Raw genomic sequence first — 17,377 nt, 5'->3', positions numbered from 1 at the left:
AGTTGTCTTAGTTGTTTGAAGGTTTGTGTGTACCTAAGTTGAGGTTACTCTTTACTTTCTTGCTTTTTCTTTTCCTGTGGTTTGGTGCTGCCTGTATTTTCATGGTTAAGTTGGGTTTCACTTTCTGTGTACAGAATCCCTTGAAGAATCTTTTGTAGTGATGGCTTTGTGGTCACATATTGTTTTAGTTTCTGCTTATCATGGAAGACTTTTATTGCTCCATCTATTTTGAGTGATAGTTTTGCTGGGTAGAGTATCCTGGGGTTGAAGTTATTTTCATTCAGTGCCTGGAAGATCTCACCCCAAGATCTTTTTGCTTTTAATGTTTTTGTTGAGAAGTCTGCTGTGATTTTGATGGGTTTACCTTTGTATGTTATTTCTTTTTCCTCTGTTACAGCTTTCAATATTCTTTCTCTGTTTTCTCTACTTGTTGTTTTAATGATGATATATCGTGGGGTAGTTCTATTTTGATCTGGTCTGTTTGGTGTTCTGGAGGCCTCTTGGATCTGTATGGAAATAGATTTCTCTAGATTTGGGAAATTTTCTGTTATTATTTTGTTGAATACATTACACATTCCCTTTGCTTGTACCTCTTCTCCTTCTTCGAGGCCCATGATTCTGATGTTTGGTCTTTTGATGGAGTTGGTGAGTTTTTGCATTTTCTCTTCACAGGTCTTGAGTTGTTTAACTAATTGTTCTTTGGTTTTTCCTTTGATTACCATTTCATGTTCAAGTTCTGAGATTCTGTCTTCTGTTCATTCTATTCTGCTGTATTGGCCTTCCATTTTGTTTTGCAATTCTGTTTCGTTCTTTTTTCTGAGTTTTTTGATATCTTGAGTCTCTTCCTCTTTAATGTTGTCTATTTTTGCCCTGAGTTCATTTATCTCTTTATTAATTGTGTTCTTTGTTTCACTTTGCTGTTAATACAGTGGTTCTATGGTTTCTTTTATTTCTTCTTGTGCTTTTTCAAATTCTCTATTTTTGTTGTCTTGGAATTTCTTGAGTGTCTCCTATACATTTTGGTTGACCATATCCAGTATTATCTCTATAAAATTCTCATTGATTACCTGTAGTATTTCTTCTTTTAGATTGTTCTTGTGGGCTTCATTGGGTACTTTGGCATAGTTTATCTTCATTTTGTCAGAGTCTGGATCTGAGTATCTGTTTTCTTCATTTCCCTCTGGTTCCTGTACTAATTTTTTGTTGTGGGGAAACTGGTTTCTGTTTTTTTTCTGTCTTCCCGTCATTACCCTTGGTGTTGTCATTGTCCCTGTACTGTATGCAATTAAGTATTTTCTAGCTTCTCATAATAACAATGGTGATATTTAGAATGGGAAGGATGAGAGGAGATGGAAAGCAAAGAAGTTAAAGAAAAAGGGAAAACAAATAAACAAACAAGTAGGGAAAAAACAAAAGAAACAAAAAATTTTCAAATATATAAACAGGGAGAGATAGTGTACTAATCAGCAGTTAGCTGAACAGGCATTAGAGAGACAGAGAGAGTATTAAAAATAAAAAATAAAAATAAATAAAAATAAAAAATAAATAAATGACAAAAAAATATATATCAAAAAAATCTCCAAATTCAAATGCAATAAAGTTTCAGTCTTAATAATTTTGGTGTTAGTCCCTCAGCTTCCAATCCTGGAGATGGTATCTCAGAAGTAGTTCTGTCATTGTCTCATCAAAGGGGAAAAAAACAAAACAAAACAAAACAACACAAACCAAAAAAAAAAAAAAACCACATAAAGTGTCCCAAATTCAAACGCAATACAGTTGTAGTAAGTTTTTCAGCATGCAGGAAAATCAGACATCTTAACCTTAGCCTCATACTTGATGACCATCTCTACTATCCTCTTCTTATCCATGTTTATTTCCTTTCCAATTCCAGGAAAGCTATTTTGTGTCTTTTCTGTTTTGTGGCTTGTGACAAAACATGGAATTCTTAATTCTATGCTTTCTTCTTGATATGTAAAAAGAAGTATTTAGAATTCAGAAACACATAAACACATACACAAAAACACATGCATGTGCACAGTCCCATATACACACATAATTCTTTTATAACCAAATCTGAATTCTAAGACTGGATTTCTCACAGTGGACTTCAACATACAAATGAAAATACTCAATTTGAACCAGTCAGTGATCCCATTGCTCATTGCTGTAACTGCTCCACTTCTGAGGCTATGGCATCTGTTGATTCAGATAGTAAAAAATATGTACTAGTAATATCAGAAATTAAAATACACTTATAGCATATATCTAAAATATTATAGCTATTTTCCCACTGCTGTGTGTGTCCCCTAAGGTATCTCTGGTGGTAGAGTATAAAAGTGTCATGAAGTCAGTGTCTGGAGAATATTGGATTGGTCCACATGAAAAATGATGACAAAGGAATGGAAAGTAGGTGATGTAGTCGAAAATATTTCTGATTTATCAATAAGACCTAATGAATAATTAAAGACAGAGTGTAAGAGAAAAATTAAGAATGAATGAATTTCTAGCTAGAATTGTGTTATAGATGGCAATTTTAGACCTCTACTAGCACAAGTCTTTATCCAACACAAGGAGTACCAATAGATATCAGAGATGTTTTGGAGACAGAGTTAATGATACTGAGCTGAAGTTGATTTTGAGGCCATTTCATTTGAATAACTAGAATGATGCCATTGTCATTATCTGAGTCAGGAAACATGGCTGCAGAGAAGGTGAAGAAACATGATGGTGGGTTTGACATGGTGTGGTTTCTTAGCCAGTAGAAAAATCACATGAAGTAACAAGAAAATCACTTGGATATTAAGTTACATAGCTTAAAAGTGAGATTGTGACTAGAGATACAGATTTGGGAGTCACCAATTCTAGGGTGTTAATTAAATTATGGAGGTAGATAATATCATCAGAAAGAGAGGATGGACAAAGCAAAACAAAGAACCAAGTAACAACAGAACTTTGAGAGCTGCAAGGAATAGAAAATAATGAAAATGATCCACTTAAAGACATTAAGGGAAAGAAATAAAAATAGAAAAACCAGGAGTTAATACTACCACAGAGCCTTAAGCAGAAATATATGAGGAGAAACTACAGAAGCTATTAATAATGGCTATTAATCATCTTTGAGAGAGTAGCTTTATAATAATAGCATCAAGACATCAGTGGATCTTTCTGAACAGTAGCTAGTGAGAAAGCATTTCTTTGGAAAGAAGAGCAAGAAAAAGATGAAAGTACAAGTAAGGAAAGTTAGGTTTTATTAACATGGACAACACATGAGTGACTTGAAGTACGTATTGGCAGATGGCAAGGTTCATATGGAGAGTAAAGAATGGAAGATACAGGAGATAAATTGGATAAATGATGATTCAAATTATCAGAGAAAGTAGTGTTAGAGTAGAATAATGAGTTTGGAGAAAAAGTTAGCTTCTTCAAGGAAGAGAGATGCAAAATATTTCTCTTCTTTCTTTTGAGACAAGTGCAAAAATAATTTAGGATCAGGAAGATATGAAGAAATATTTAACCACAAGAGTTATGGTGCCTCAATCCTCAGTTTACTATAAAAATACATTTAAAACTTTCTATCTAATCAAGATTTGAAGCTTTTCATTTATTATTGTAAAAGGAGAAATATATAGAAATATACTTAGGAGATTTATGTATGTACTCTTGTTAGGAAATGTAGTCACATATGCAGTGTTTGAACCCCTTTATGGAAGCATAAGATATGCCTTGGATGATTAACATTTCTTTGCAAAGAGACAAAATTCCCACAGACTGTGCTGGGCACATTTCTTTGTTTGGGAATATGTTTTTCCCTTCCAGATGTGATGTGTAACTCTTTGCTCTGTTCAAGCATGTGTGTCATATGGCAACTGACCAGTCTTACTGCTATATCTGTTCCTGATGGGGAATAAATGTGGTCCTTCACCTATAGCATGGGGCAGGTGTGGGGGGACATGTTAATGTAAACCATCTCTACATTTTCTTGTTGCAGAGTGAAAACTGCTGGCCATGAACCATCAATGTTCTCTAATTGAAACTGATTGTGTTATGTCTTAGGAGTAAAGCATTATTCTATCCAGTGCCTAAATCATGCCTTTCTTGATGACCTTGATACCTGCAAATGCTGCAGTGAATTGACATTCTCGGACTGCCACTCCTGGTGGTAGGCAACAGCTGTCATTTGCTTTACAATTCCAGCCTGCTTAGCCTTTTCATAATAAAGTGAATGGTCGGCATTTGCTCTCTATGGTAATGATTTCTTGAGAACCAGACACATTTGGGGACCTTGCTACTTGCAGTTTTCTTGGTATAGACTCTGAATGGAAATTGTATTTTCCAAGATCAATTTCTCTTATGGCTTACTTCAGTGATATGTAACATCTCTCAAATAATAAAAATGAATATTTCCCTTTGGGAATAATTATGTTTGGCTTGCACCAAACCTTATGACCTTATGGTATAAGATACAGAAGTGTGGTGATAAAGTTCTAAATCACATTGAGAGAGCTTTAGTTATGGTGAAAATTTATTTTTGCAGTTATTGAGTGGTATGTGTGGTGGGGGTGAAGATGAAGAAAAGGAAGGGGAACACTACTACAATCAAGGGTTGTTTATGTCAAAAGATTGTATTTTGACATTTTATTTCTTTCTAGACTTTATGGGTTAAACCTACAAATAACTACCATTCATAGATTTGCATAATATCACAGTAAACTGACTGGCTCATAAACAACAAACATTTATTTTTCACAGTTCAGGGGACCAGGAAGTCCTAGGTCAAGACACTGGCAAATTTGGTGTCTGGTAAGGACCCTCTTCTTAGGGCATAGATGGCTCCTTCTTTCTGTGTTGCCATTTGGAAGAAGAGTCTAGTTAGCTTTCTGGGGTCTTGTTCATAAGGGCATAAATTTCCATTATGATGGCTTATATCCTGATCACTTCCTCAAATCTCTACCTCCTAATAACATTATCTTGTTAGTTAAGATTTCAAGATATAAATTTTAGGGGAACATAAACATTCAGATGACAGCACATGTATTAACTCATTTATTTCTCAAATAAGACTGCAAGATAAGCATTATTCTCAAGTTGATATACTTAAGTAACTTGTTTAAGGTCACAGTATGGTGAGGGGTATTCAGATTTTGAATGAAAAATATGTTCCTTTGATGTTCAAATTTTGTTTTATTCTTTCTAAGGTCTAGTTAATCATCATAATCACTTGGAAAGTCTTAAAAATGAAGATTCTCACACAAATTGTTAGAAACACTGTGCCATACTAAGGAGGAAAGGAATACCCACCACATACCACAGCACTATACACCATCCTCCTGCCAACCCCTTCTTTGTTATACATCACAAAATAACAACAACAAACAAATAAATAAATAATATTTGGTGAGTAATGATGGAAAAGAAGTTAAAAGAACATCAATAACATTCTTGGACTTTGTGTTTCGAGTGGAGTCCTAGAAAGATTTACATTGTAAAAGATTTGCTTTTTATCATTTGTTTCTTGAAAAATATGTACATGTACTTCAGGAGCAAGCTCAAAACAGTAAGATGAAGACCAATGTTTTAATAATTTTATGATATTCTATCAATAAGATATAAGAAAGAAATTATGAATGTCTGTGTTAAAACCTCAGGTGGTATTACAAAATGGCTAGAGTAGTGTAGTTTTCTGTAGATGCCCATATCTTCAGAAAGTTATTCTAACTCATGTTGAAATAACATTTTCTTTTCTTATCAATTTCCCCTTGAAATTATTTTGTGAAATATAAACTATAATTTCTTATTCAAAAGATAGAAAAATAGCTTTGCTGAAAACTGGTATTGGTTCCAGTAGTCTGCAATCTACCATCCCTTTTAATTTCTCATTTTTTTCTGCAAACGATCCTACTTAGTAATCTGTCCTGTAATCTGTAGTACATCAAAAGTTGTTTACTTTTTTGCATGAAACTATTGTAGCCATCACTATTTGCATTCTCTCTCTCTCTCTCTCTCTCTTTCACACACACACACTATGTCTATGATACATAGGGTTTTTTTGATGTAGGACTGGGGTTTGAACTCAGGGCTTTGTGCTTGCAAAACAGATGCTCTACCACTTGAGTCACACCTCCCGTCCATTTTCCTCTGGGTATTTTAGAGATAGGTTCTATTTGCCCTTGCTGGTCTCTCACTATAGTCTTCCAAAGTAGCTAATTATAGGTATGAGCCACTGGCACCAGACATATGATGTACAGATTTTCACATGACCAAATTAAATGGATATAGAGTTTATGACAATATGACCAAATATTAAAATATTAAAATTGAGAGCTGACACTGTGTTTTCATTTCATGTGGTTAGAAATAAAGGTCAAAGATTTGTCAAGGCACCCAGTCAATGGATTAGTTTCTTCTCATACTTTCCAGGATCTGGATTACAAAAGGTATCATATAATTACATGAAATAATCATTTATATTTTTGAAATCATGTGGAGACTATGAAGAGTGTCACCCAAAACTTTTTGAGAAAGAATTTGCTAAATAGGGTTTCCTTACCCACAAAGCAACACGTTATAGTTCAGTTTATGATGCATGGAGAAGGAAATATTTTCAGACCACAGTGTGAGAAAAAAATCATCATTAATATATAGAAGAGTTATTCATTCAATATGCACTTACTGTGTTACTATTGTTTATCTGGCACTGTATCAGAAAAACCAAAGATAAGTCTTTTAAGTTACCCAATACCTAGTCACAAACTGTGCTATATTCTGCAAAAGCATTTCCATTTTATCACTTTGGGGATTATTTTACCTGAGTCTGTATTTGAAGCTACTTCTGGGAAAAAGTTTAACTCTTCCATCAAACCTTAAGTCAATTGCAGGGTACCTGACAGGGAAAGAAAAGAAATTTAAATCTTACTTTTATGGTTTACTAGAGGAGTTGGCATAGACTTTCAAATATAGAAGGTGACCATATGGCATCTTGTTACTGTACATGGTAAGAGAGAAAAAAGAAATCAGCACTTTTCTTAGCTTTAATTTCTAAGGAAAACGTTGAATTTTTGTGCTGCTACATATTCTCTCACAACTTGTTGTAGTCTTGTCTCTTTCCTGACACTAAGGAGATTTATGTTTTGACAGATCAATGCTATACTGTTTCTGTATAAAATTGGTGGCAAATGTTATTTATTACTTTAATTTCTCATCTCAGGGAACTAGATGCTCTGTTTGACAACAACGGCCTTTTGGATTGAGTTATGATTCATTAACAGATGATAAGTAAACTGAGGAAGAATAGACTGGTACATGTAAGCAAACATCTTAGCAGGCCCATTATTGCTTTCATGTCTGCATGAATCACTGTGGAAAACAATAAAGAAAACACTAGAGTTCAAAGTGAGAGCTTCTCACACTCTCTCGTGGAAGTAGTTCAGGCCCTACTTCGTGGCCTACCTCAACAACCTGATTTGTAAACCACCTAATAATTAAAAATTCCTTAAATAATCACTTTTGATAATTCCCACCTAGAGGGGAAGAAGCAGAGACCTGAGTTACAGAAATTACTTAAAATCAAGGACTGCTATAGGAAGACCCATATCTGACTTTTAAGGATTTTGTGTTATAAGCTAAGAATTCTTTCCTGTATCTTCTAATAATTATGTTAAGAATTTTATAAATACTAATAAAGATAATGAGGATAAATATTTGTTGTCCACTTATACATGTTCAATACTGAGCAAGGTGCTTTCCATCTGATGCCTTATTCATTATTTTCAATCAAGTAAATAGTTTTTAGTTTTTGTTTTTCTTTTTTGAGGTACTGGAGTTTGAATTCAGGGCTTTGAGCTTGCAAAGCAGGCACTCTACCTCTTGAGCCAGACCTCCAATCAGGATAAATAGTTTTTAACTTTCCCTTTACAGTTGAGAAAATTGATGTTCAGAGAATTTGACTTAATTAGACTAATTGCAGCCAGCAAATAGTAATGTCAGGACAGGAATAGAATTCATGTTTTTTTACTTCAGATCCTGGCTCTGAAGTATTGAGTATTACCTTTTTGTGGTCCTTCACTAGCATACTAATTTCAATATTTCTAAAATTTCCTTCCCCACCTTTCTCAGTTTCTTTATTTTAAGTAATTATGCCAATTAGAATGCAAGAGAAAGAGAAGTATCATCACCTTTTAGGAACCAAAGGATGTCATAAGAAATCTATGCCGTGTGTTTCTTATATCATCTGGTCTTTGGGATATGAAACCCTGGTAATTACCTAATAGATTCACTTTATTTTAAAGATATATAGCCTTATGAACCTTAAACCAAATCTCTATATTACTAAACAAGAGAAAACTTAAAGGTAAAATAGAAGGTATTAAGACCAGAACTAGATACCCCATCTGCCAAGTATGACTAGAAAGTCTTAATTAACTTCAGTGTAAAGGTGAGACAACTCTCAGTTTCTTTGTTCTACCTATAACTTTAAATCTTTGTGCCCTTTGAGAATAGTGATTTAACTTTATGTGAGAGTTTTTCAAATTATATCTTTCTAGAACTTAATATTTTCCAAAGTTTTCTTTAGCTTCAGATCTTAGCCAGTAAACACAGCTTTCAAACAACATAGCTTTGAAAAGCTGAGCTGTCATTTGATATAAGATGTTTGTATGGGTGCTAGCTTCTGGTTGTAATGGAGATTCTATGTGAAATTGCAACCTAAGAATAAGTGTGGATATGTTTTCATTGGAATCTTATGAAGGTAGTTATAGCTATCAGAGACACTTGCTCAATTCTAGACAGTATATACTCAACCTTCATAGGTAAGGTCGATAAAATCAAGCTTTCAGTGAGCTATGCAAGAAAGAGTTGAGTGGATGGGCAATATTCTAGGACAAGGAGGAAAATCAATGATGATTGTTCCATTGCTTTTCACATATTGTCATAACACTTATTGGGATAAAATAAACCAATCACAAGATAAAATTCATGAGTGCTTGATTATTACATGTAGGATGGTCTAAATCAGATACTACAGTACTATAGGTTAATACTAATGAACCAATAGTGTACTGAATTCTGGACAGACAGATTTTAGAAGTTATGTGAATATTGATGGTGGTTTAAAAGCATGGAAATATGTGAGATGGCCTATGGAAAATGTTTAGAAGGATGTGGAAAATCAAAATGAGATTGTAATGAAACTTTGGAGGAAACTAATATTTTATTGATATAAAGAAAGTATTCTAAAGAGACTAGGAAGAAACAATCATGATAGGCATAAGAAGAAACTAGAAGATTGTGATTCTATGGATATCAAGGAAATGTTTCAAAATGGAGGAATCAACAGGGGTAAAGTCTGTTGAAAAGTCTAGTAAAATAACTCAAATCATGACAATTTGGATTAATCAGCTGATGACTCTAAGGTAGATTTATAGAAGTATATGTCATATTTAATGGTATGAGCGGTTATAGAGTGAGAAAATGCATGTAAATAAGAAAGAACATTAGGAAAATTAGGATTAGAGTTGGCAGAGGATATTGATAAGGGAAAATATTTGGAAAACTGCTAAACATACACTGTTGTGGGATCTGTGAACAAACCAATGAACAAAACAGATAAAGTCCTGGGACTTACATTCTTTGCTTGGGTGGCAAAAAACAAAAATATTATTTCTCAGGGAGTAAATAGTTTCACAAAGAAAAATCAAGGTATTTGACTAAGATATATTGTAAGCACCTTTATGATAATAAAACTTTTGAAAAAAGAAAGAAATGATAATGACAACACTTCAAAACAGGAAAAAAAATAAAGGAACTCCCCAAGTAATAGTATAAAAAAACTGAGGAATGACATTTACCAATAGTGTAAGAAGAGATTCAAAACAACTAAAAACAGCTAAACCTTTTGTGAAGATAAGGAAATAAAAGTCAAGTGGCAGGTATTTTATCAGCAAATATTTTGTCATCAGGAAAATTGAAATTTAGCTTTTAACTTCAATTAAAGTTTCTTATTTAATTAAAAAAGAATAATCAAGGTAAAAGTATGGAAAAGGATAGTATACTACATTTTAAGAAGTGGACCTGAAGACCTTTTTGATAGGGTGGCATTTAAGTGAAGTTTTGAATGAGATGAGGGAATAGGCTATGCTGAATAGTGGAGATGGGGGAGTAGGAGGAAGAAACAATTACAGAAAGAAATTAAAGCAAGAGTACTACGATGTGGACAAGCATGTCATGTTGGAAGACCAGAAAGGATGCAGGGCAGTTGAAAAGTAGAGTGAGTGGGAGAGAAGAGGTACCAAATCATCAAATTGTATAATGGTTTGTCAGTTACTCTGAATGAGACATAAAATCATTGGTAAGCTATATGATCTGACCTAAGTTTTAAAGGATCTTTCTATCTTCTTTTTAAAAAATAAACCATGTATCATTAGGTCATTGATTTGGGATCTTTCAATCTTTTTAATATATGCACTCATGGCTATAAACTTTCCTCTCAAGACTGCCTTAGCTGTGTCCCATAGGTTCCGGTAGGTTGTGTTTTCATTTTCATTGACTTCTAGGAACTTTTTAATTTCCTCTTTTATTGCATTGATGATCCATTCCTCATTAAGTAATGAGTTATTTAGTTTCCAGCTGTTTGCATGTTTTTTGTCTTTACTTTTGTTGTTGAGTTCTACTTTTACTGCATTGTGGTCAGATAGTATGTATGGTATTATTTCTATTTTCTTATATTTGCTGAGGCTTGCTTTGTGCCCTAGGATGACCCCTGGCAAACCTGACTAAAATGAGGAGAGAAAAAACCCAAATTAGTAGAATTAGGAATGCAAAAGGGGAGATAACAAAAAACACCATGGAAGTCCAGGAAATCATCAGAGACTACTTTGAGAACCTATATTCAAATAAATTTGAAAATCTAAAAGAAATGGGCAGATTTCTAGATACATATGATCATCCAAAACTGAACCAAGAGGAAATTAATCACCTGAATAGACCTATAACACAAAATGAAATTGAAGCAGCAATCAAGAGTCTCCCCAAAAAGAAAAGTCCAGGACCTGATGGATTCTCTGCTGAATTCTATCAGACCTTTAAAGAAGAACTGATACCAACCCTCCTTAAACTGTTCCATGAAATAGAAAGGGAAGGAAAACTGCCAAACACATTTTATGAAGCCAGTATTACACTTATCCCAAAACCAGGCAAAGACACCTCCAAAAAGGAGAACTATAGGCCAATCTCCTTAATGAACATTGATGCAAAAATCCTCAACAAAATAATGGCGAATCGAATTTAGCAACACATCAAAAAGATTATTCACCACGACCAGGTAGGCTTCATCCCAGGGATGCAGGGGTGGTTCAACATACGAAAATCAATAAACGTAATAAACCACATTAACAGAAGCAAAGACAAAAACCACTTGATCATCTCAATAGATGCAGAAAAAGCCTTTGATAAGATCCAACATCATTTCATGATAAAAGCTCTAAGAAAACTAGGAATAGAAGGAAAGTTCCTCAACATTATAAAAGCTATATATGACAAACCTACAGCCAGCATTATACTTAACGGAGAAAAATTAAAACCATTCCCTCTAAAATCAGGAACCAGACAAGGATGCCCACTACCTCCACTCCTATTCAACATAGTACTGGAATTCCTAGCCAGAGCAATTAGGCAAGAAGAAGGAATAAAAGGAATACAAATAGGTAAAGAAACTGTCAAAATATCCCTATTTGCAGATGACATGATCCTATACCTTAAAGACCCAAAAAACTCTACTCAGAAGCTTCTAGACATCATCAATAGTTATAGCAAGGTAGCAGGATATAAAATCAACATAGAAAAATCATTAGCATTTCTATACACTAACAATGAGCAAATGGAAAAAGAATGTATGAAAACGATTCCATTTACAATAGCCTCAAAAAAAATCAAATACCTAGGTGTAAACCTAACAAAAGATGTGAAAGACCTCTACAAGGAAAACTATACACTTCTGAAGAAAGAGATTGAGGAAGACTATAGAAAGTGGAGAGATCTCCCATGCTCATGGATTGGTAGAATCAACATAGTAAAAATGTCGATACTCCCCAAAGTAATCTACATGTTTAATGCAATTCCCATCAAAATTCCAATGACATTCATTAAAGAGATTGAAAAATCTACTGTTAAATTTATATGGAAACACAAGAGGCCACGAATAGCCAAGGCAATACTCAGTCAAAAGAACAATGCAGGAGGTATCACAATACCTGACTTCAAACTATATTACAAAGCAATAACAATCAAAACAGCATGGTACTTGCACAAAAACAGACATGAAGACAAGTGGAACAGAATAGAGGATCCAGATATGAAGCCACACAACTATGAGCAACTTATCTTTGACAAAGGAGCTAAAAATATACGATGGAGAAATAGCAGCCTCTTCAACAAAAACTGCTGGGAAAACTGGTTAGCAGTCTGCAAAAAACTGAAACTAGATCCATGTATATCACCCTATACCAAGATTAACTCAAAATGGATCAAGGATCTTAATATCAGCCCCCAAACTCTTAAGTTGATACAAGAAAGAGTAGGAAATACTCTGGAGTTAGTAGGTATAGGTAAGAACTTTCTCAATGAAACCCCAGCAGCACAGCAACTAAGAGATAGCATAGGTAAATGGGACCTCATAAAACTAAAACGCTTCTGTTCATCAAAAGAAATGGTCTCTAAACTGAAGAGAACACCCACAGAGTGGGAGAAAATATTTGCCAATTATACATCAGACAGAGGACTGATAACCATATACAGGGAACTTAAAAAACTAAATTCTCCCAAAACTAATGAACCAATAAAGAAATGGGCATGTGAACTAAACAGAACTTTCTCAAAAGAAGAAATTCAAATGGTCAGAAAACACATGAAAAAATGCTCACCATCTCTAGCAATAAAGGAAATGCAAATTAAAACCACACTAAGATTCCACCTCACCCCTGTTAGAATAGCCATCATCAGCAACACCATGAACAACAAGTGTTGGTGAGGATGCGGGGAAAAAGGAACCCTCTTACACTGTTGGTGGGAATGTAGACTAGTACAACCACTCTGGAAAAAAATTTGGAGGCTACTTAAAAAGCTGGACATCGATCTACCATTTGATCCAGCAATACCACTCTTGGGGATATACCCAAAAGACTGTTACTCCAGAGGCACCTGCACATCCATGTTTATTGCGGCACTATTCACAGTAGCCAAGTTATGGAAACAGCCAAGATGCCCCACCACTGACGAATGGATAAAGAAAATGTGGTATCTATACTCAATGGAATTTTATGCAGCCATGAAGAAGAATGAAATGTTATCATTCGCTGGTAAATGGATGGAATTGGAGAACATCATTCTGAGTGAGGTTAGCCTGGCCCAAAAGACCAAAAATTGTATGTTCTCCCTCATATGTGGACATTAGATCAAGGGCAAACACAACAAGGGGATTGGACTATGAGCACATGATAAAAGCGAGAGCACACAAGGGAGGGGTGAGGATAGGTAAGCCACTTAAAAAACTAGCTAGCATTTGTTGCCCTTAATGCAGAGAAAGTAAAGCAGATACCTTAAAGCAACTGAGGCCAACAGGAAAAGGGGACCAGGAACTAGAGAAAAGGTTAGATCAAAAAGAATTAACCTAGAAGGTAACACCCACGCACAGGAAATCAATGTGAGTCAATGCCCTGTATAGCTATCCTTATCTCAACCAGCAAAACCCCTTGTTCCTTCCTATTATTGCTTATACTCTCTCTACAACAAAATTAGAGATAAGGGCAAAATAGTTTCTGCTGGGTATTGAGGGGGTGGGGGGGAGAGGGAGGGGGCTGGAGTGGGTGGTAAGGGAGAGGGTGGGGGCAGGGGGGAGAAATGAAACAAGCCTTGTATGCACATATGAATAATAAAAGGAAAAAATAAATAAATAAAAAATAAAAAATAAACCATGAAGGAATAATTGGAATCAGGGATATCATACTAGAAGTTCCTGAAGTAATTAAAGCAAGGGATTATGATGGCTTTTACCTGGGTGGTAACAGCACCAGGTAAAGAGAAGTAGTTGGATTCTGTATATATTTGAAGCAAGAGTTTGTGTGGATATGCTAAGTAATTGGATGCATCATATAGGAAAAAGGTTGCAGTCAAGGATGACTCCCAGAAAATTTGTTCCGAGCATTTGGGAAAATGGAGCTGTCATTTATTGAAACCAAATAATACATGATAAGAGCAAGTTTGCAGAAGGTGGGAATCATGTTAAGTTTGAGATAGAAATAGTGAGCTGGCAGTTGAACATATGTGTGTAATTGAATATATATGTATATATATTGCGTATATCTTTATTTCAGATCAAGATATTTAGATATATGTATTTTGACATTTATAGAGATCAGGCTAGAAATATAAATATGAAGACCATCAACCTATAGCTATTATTTATAGTTGGAGAACTGGATAAATTCACGTAAGTATTATTTTGATATGGAAAAGGGAAGAAAACAAAGGACTGAACTTTAGTTCTTTGCCTTTAAAAGTCTGAATTGAGAAGAGATAGCTTTAAAGGAGAATGAGAAGACATGGGAACAAAGGAAAGAGGTATCTCAAGAGGAATGACAAATCAGGCCAAATGCTGTTAACAGGTTAAGTTAAATGAGTGTTGGACACTGAACATTTGTAGTAGAGACTTGATGGTTATTGGAATTGTTTGGAAACAAGTAAATTGGATTACATAGTTCCTTCTTGAGACTGGAAACCACATAGTTGCATTAAGTTTTCCAACATCCCTCAGTTGTATGTAAATGTAGAGAAGTCACATGCTAAAATTTATCCAGGATTGATAGTTTTGTGGAGAAGAAGAAGAAGCCAAAAGAATTGAAGGAGCTGAAGAGATACTAATTTATTAATTAGTTTAGTGCAATTGATAATTGTAGAAGGAAGAAAGTGAGGCCAAGAAGATTAATAAATTTGCATAAAGTAGAAAAGTTAAAATGCTTTTGTTATCAATAAAGGCAAAGAATAAGTGCTATGAGAGTGGGATTGCTGAAAGAATGGGTGATTGTAACTAGAAAGTGACATAATGAAATAAACATTTTCAAAGGAGCAAGAGTTTCAAGTGAAGACAATGTCGAGGGAATGGTCAGAGCTGTGGATATCTAAAGCTAAGTGTAGGTGGACGTCACTGGAATTGATTAGTGGACAGTGATTTTGCTGCTAGGATTTAGGAAGCATCATCTCAAGTGAATATTAAAATAATCCACAACTGTAGCAATGGTTAAGAAGCAAAGGAAAATTGTGGATAGAGCATCACCGTCTTTCATGAATGTCAGGGAACATTCAGTGGGTGTTAGGGATCCAGGAAGTCTAATTGTTCATTATTCAATCTTTAAAATTCCTCTTTCCTTTCTGCTGTACACCTCTGAACGAAATTCTACCATAGTTTTGGGTCATATCAACATATGTCTATCACTCTGTAAACTTGTATCTTTTGGTTTTTTCTTTAATCTCAATACTATATTCCATATTTTTCCCTTTCTTGTATTATTCCTCTATTTTTGTATAGCATGTCCTTTGTCATTTACTGATATTGGGCACAGAGCAAGTAAACTTTTGGGAAGCATCTATATTTGAAAATAATCATCATTCTAAATTAATATTTCAACACCAGGTTTTTCTTTTTTGCACAAAGTATTTAATTGTGATATGTCTATACATGCTATTGTGTGATTTGATCATATTCATCCCCTCTGTTACTCTTTCTTAATCCTCCTTGTCACTTTTTTTTGGCAATACTAGAGTTTGAATTCAGAACCTTGTGCTTGTTAAAGCAGGCACTCTACTACTTGAGCCATCCCTCACCCCCACCGCTGCCCCATGCCCTTTTTGCTTTTTTTGGATTGTGTCTCAGGTTTTTGCCCAGAGCTGGCCTCAGACCATGATCCAACTGTGTATGCCTGCCACCTAGATGGGATCATAGACACACACACCATGCCAGTTCATTTATTGTGATGGGGTCTCACTAACTTTTTGTCTGGGTGGGCCTTGAACTGTGATCCTCTTGATCTCCACTTCTCAAGAAGCTGGGATTATGGATGTGTGCTACCATGTCCACTCCATTCTTGAAACAATTTTAATAGGTTCCATTATTCTATTTTCATGTGTGCATATAAAGTACTTTCATCATATTCACCTCTCTTTACTTTTTTTTAAAATTATTGTGCTGGGTGAAGATACACTGTAGCATTTACAAAGGTTCTTACAATGTATCAAATATATCAGTTGAATTCACCCCCTCCATTGCTCTCTTTCATACCCCTCCTCTGGTTCCTGGAACAGTTTCAACAGGTACCATTTTTGCATTTACATACATGTGTACACATTATTTGCACTGTATACATCCTCCTCTCCTTTCCCCATTACCTTCTCCTTCCCACGAGTGCCAAGCCCCCCACCCCCAGAACCTGTTCTGCTCTCCTGTTCTCTGATTTTGTAAATGAATAAACAAAAGATAAAAAGAGATTTATGATGTTTTTGTTAGTTTAAGATAAAAATAGCTACACAGGGAGTTTCCTTGCGTTGTTTCCAAGCAAATATGCATTACAACACCAGTTGGTTCATTTCTTTCAGTCTTCTTTCACTCTTCTCTAGTTTGCTTCCAATGGTGACACTGGCCAGTTTAAGATTTCTGTATTCATTCCTGTACAGTGAGCACATCAACCACATTCAAATTTTCCTTTTCTTCCCTTGCCCTATCCCTCCTGTGTACTACCTCCCCTTAGTGTGGCCTGTGTCCCATGATTCCTGCATTTGTTTTAGGTCTACAATCCACATATGAGGGAGAACATGTGGCCTTTGGCCTAACTTTGCTTAAGATGATGTTCTCCAGTTCCATCCATTTACCTGAGAATGACAAAATTTCATTCTTCTTTGTGGCTGAGTAAAATTCCATTGTGTATAAATACCATATTTTCTTAATCCATTCATCAGTAGTGGGGAATCTTGGCTGTTTCCATATCTTGGCTACTGTGAATAGTACTACAATAAACATGGGTGTGCAGGTGCCTTTGTAGTAACCTAAGTTGCATTCCTTTGGGTACATCCCTAGGAGTGGTATTGCTGGATCATATGGAAGATCTATGTTTAGTTTTTTAAGGAGCCTCCATATTGTTTTTCATAGTGGTTGTACTAGTCTATATTCCCAGAAGTTTCACTCTTGTTTCATCCTCTTCCCTCCTGCTGATGCCTCCTCACAATAGTCCCCTTTATTTTATTTTATCAGATGTAGATTCCACATCAGAAAGAATGCATGTGATATTTGTCTTTCTGCATCTGACTTATTTTGCTGAACATAATGATCTCTAGTTCTATA

This window comes from Castor canadensis, chromosome X (assembly GCF_047511655.1).
Source record: "Castor canadensis chromosome X, mCasCan1.hap1v2, whole genome shotgun sequence".
NCBI lineage: Eukaryota > Metazoa > Chordata > Mammalia > Rodentia > Castoridae > Castor > Castor canadensis.
This window is presented reverse-complemented; position numbering follows the sequence as displayed.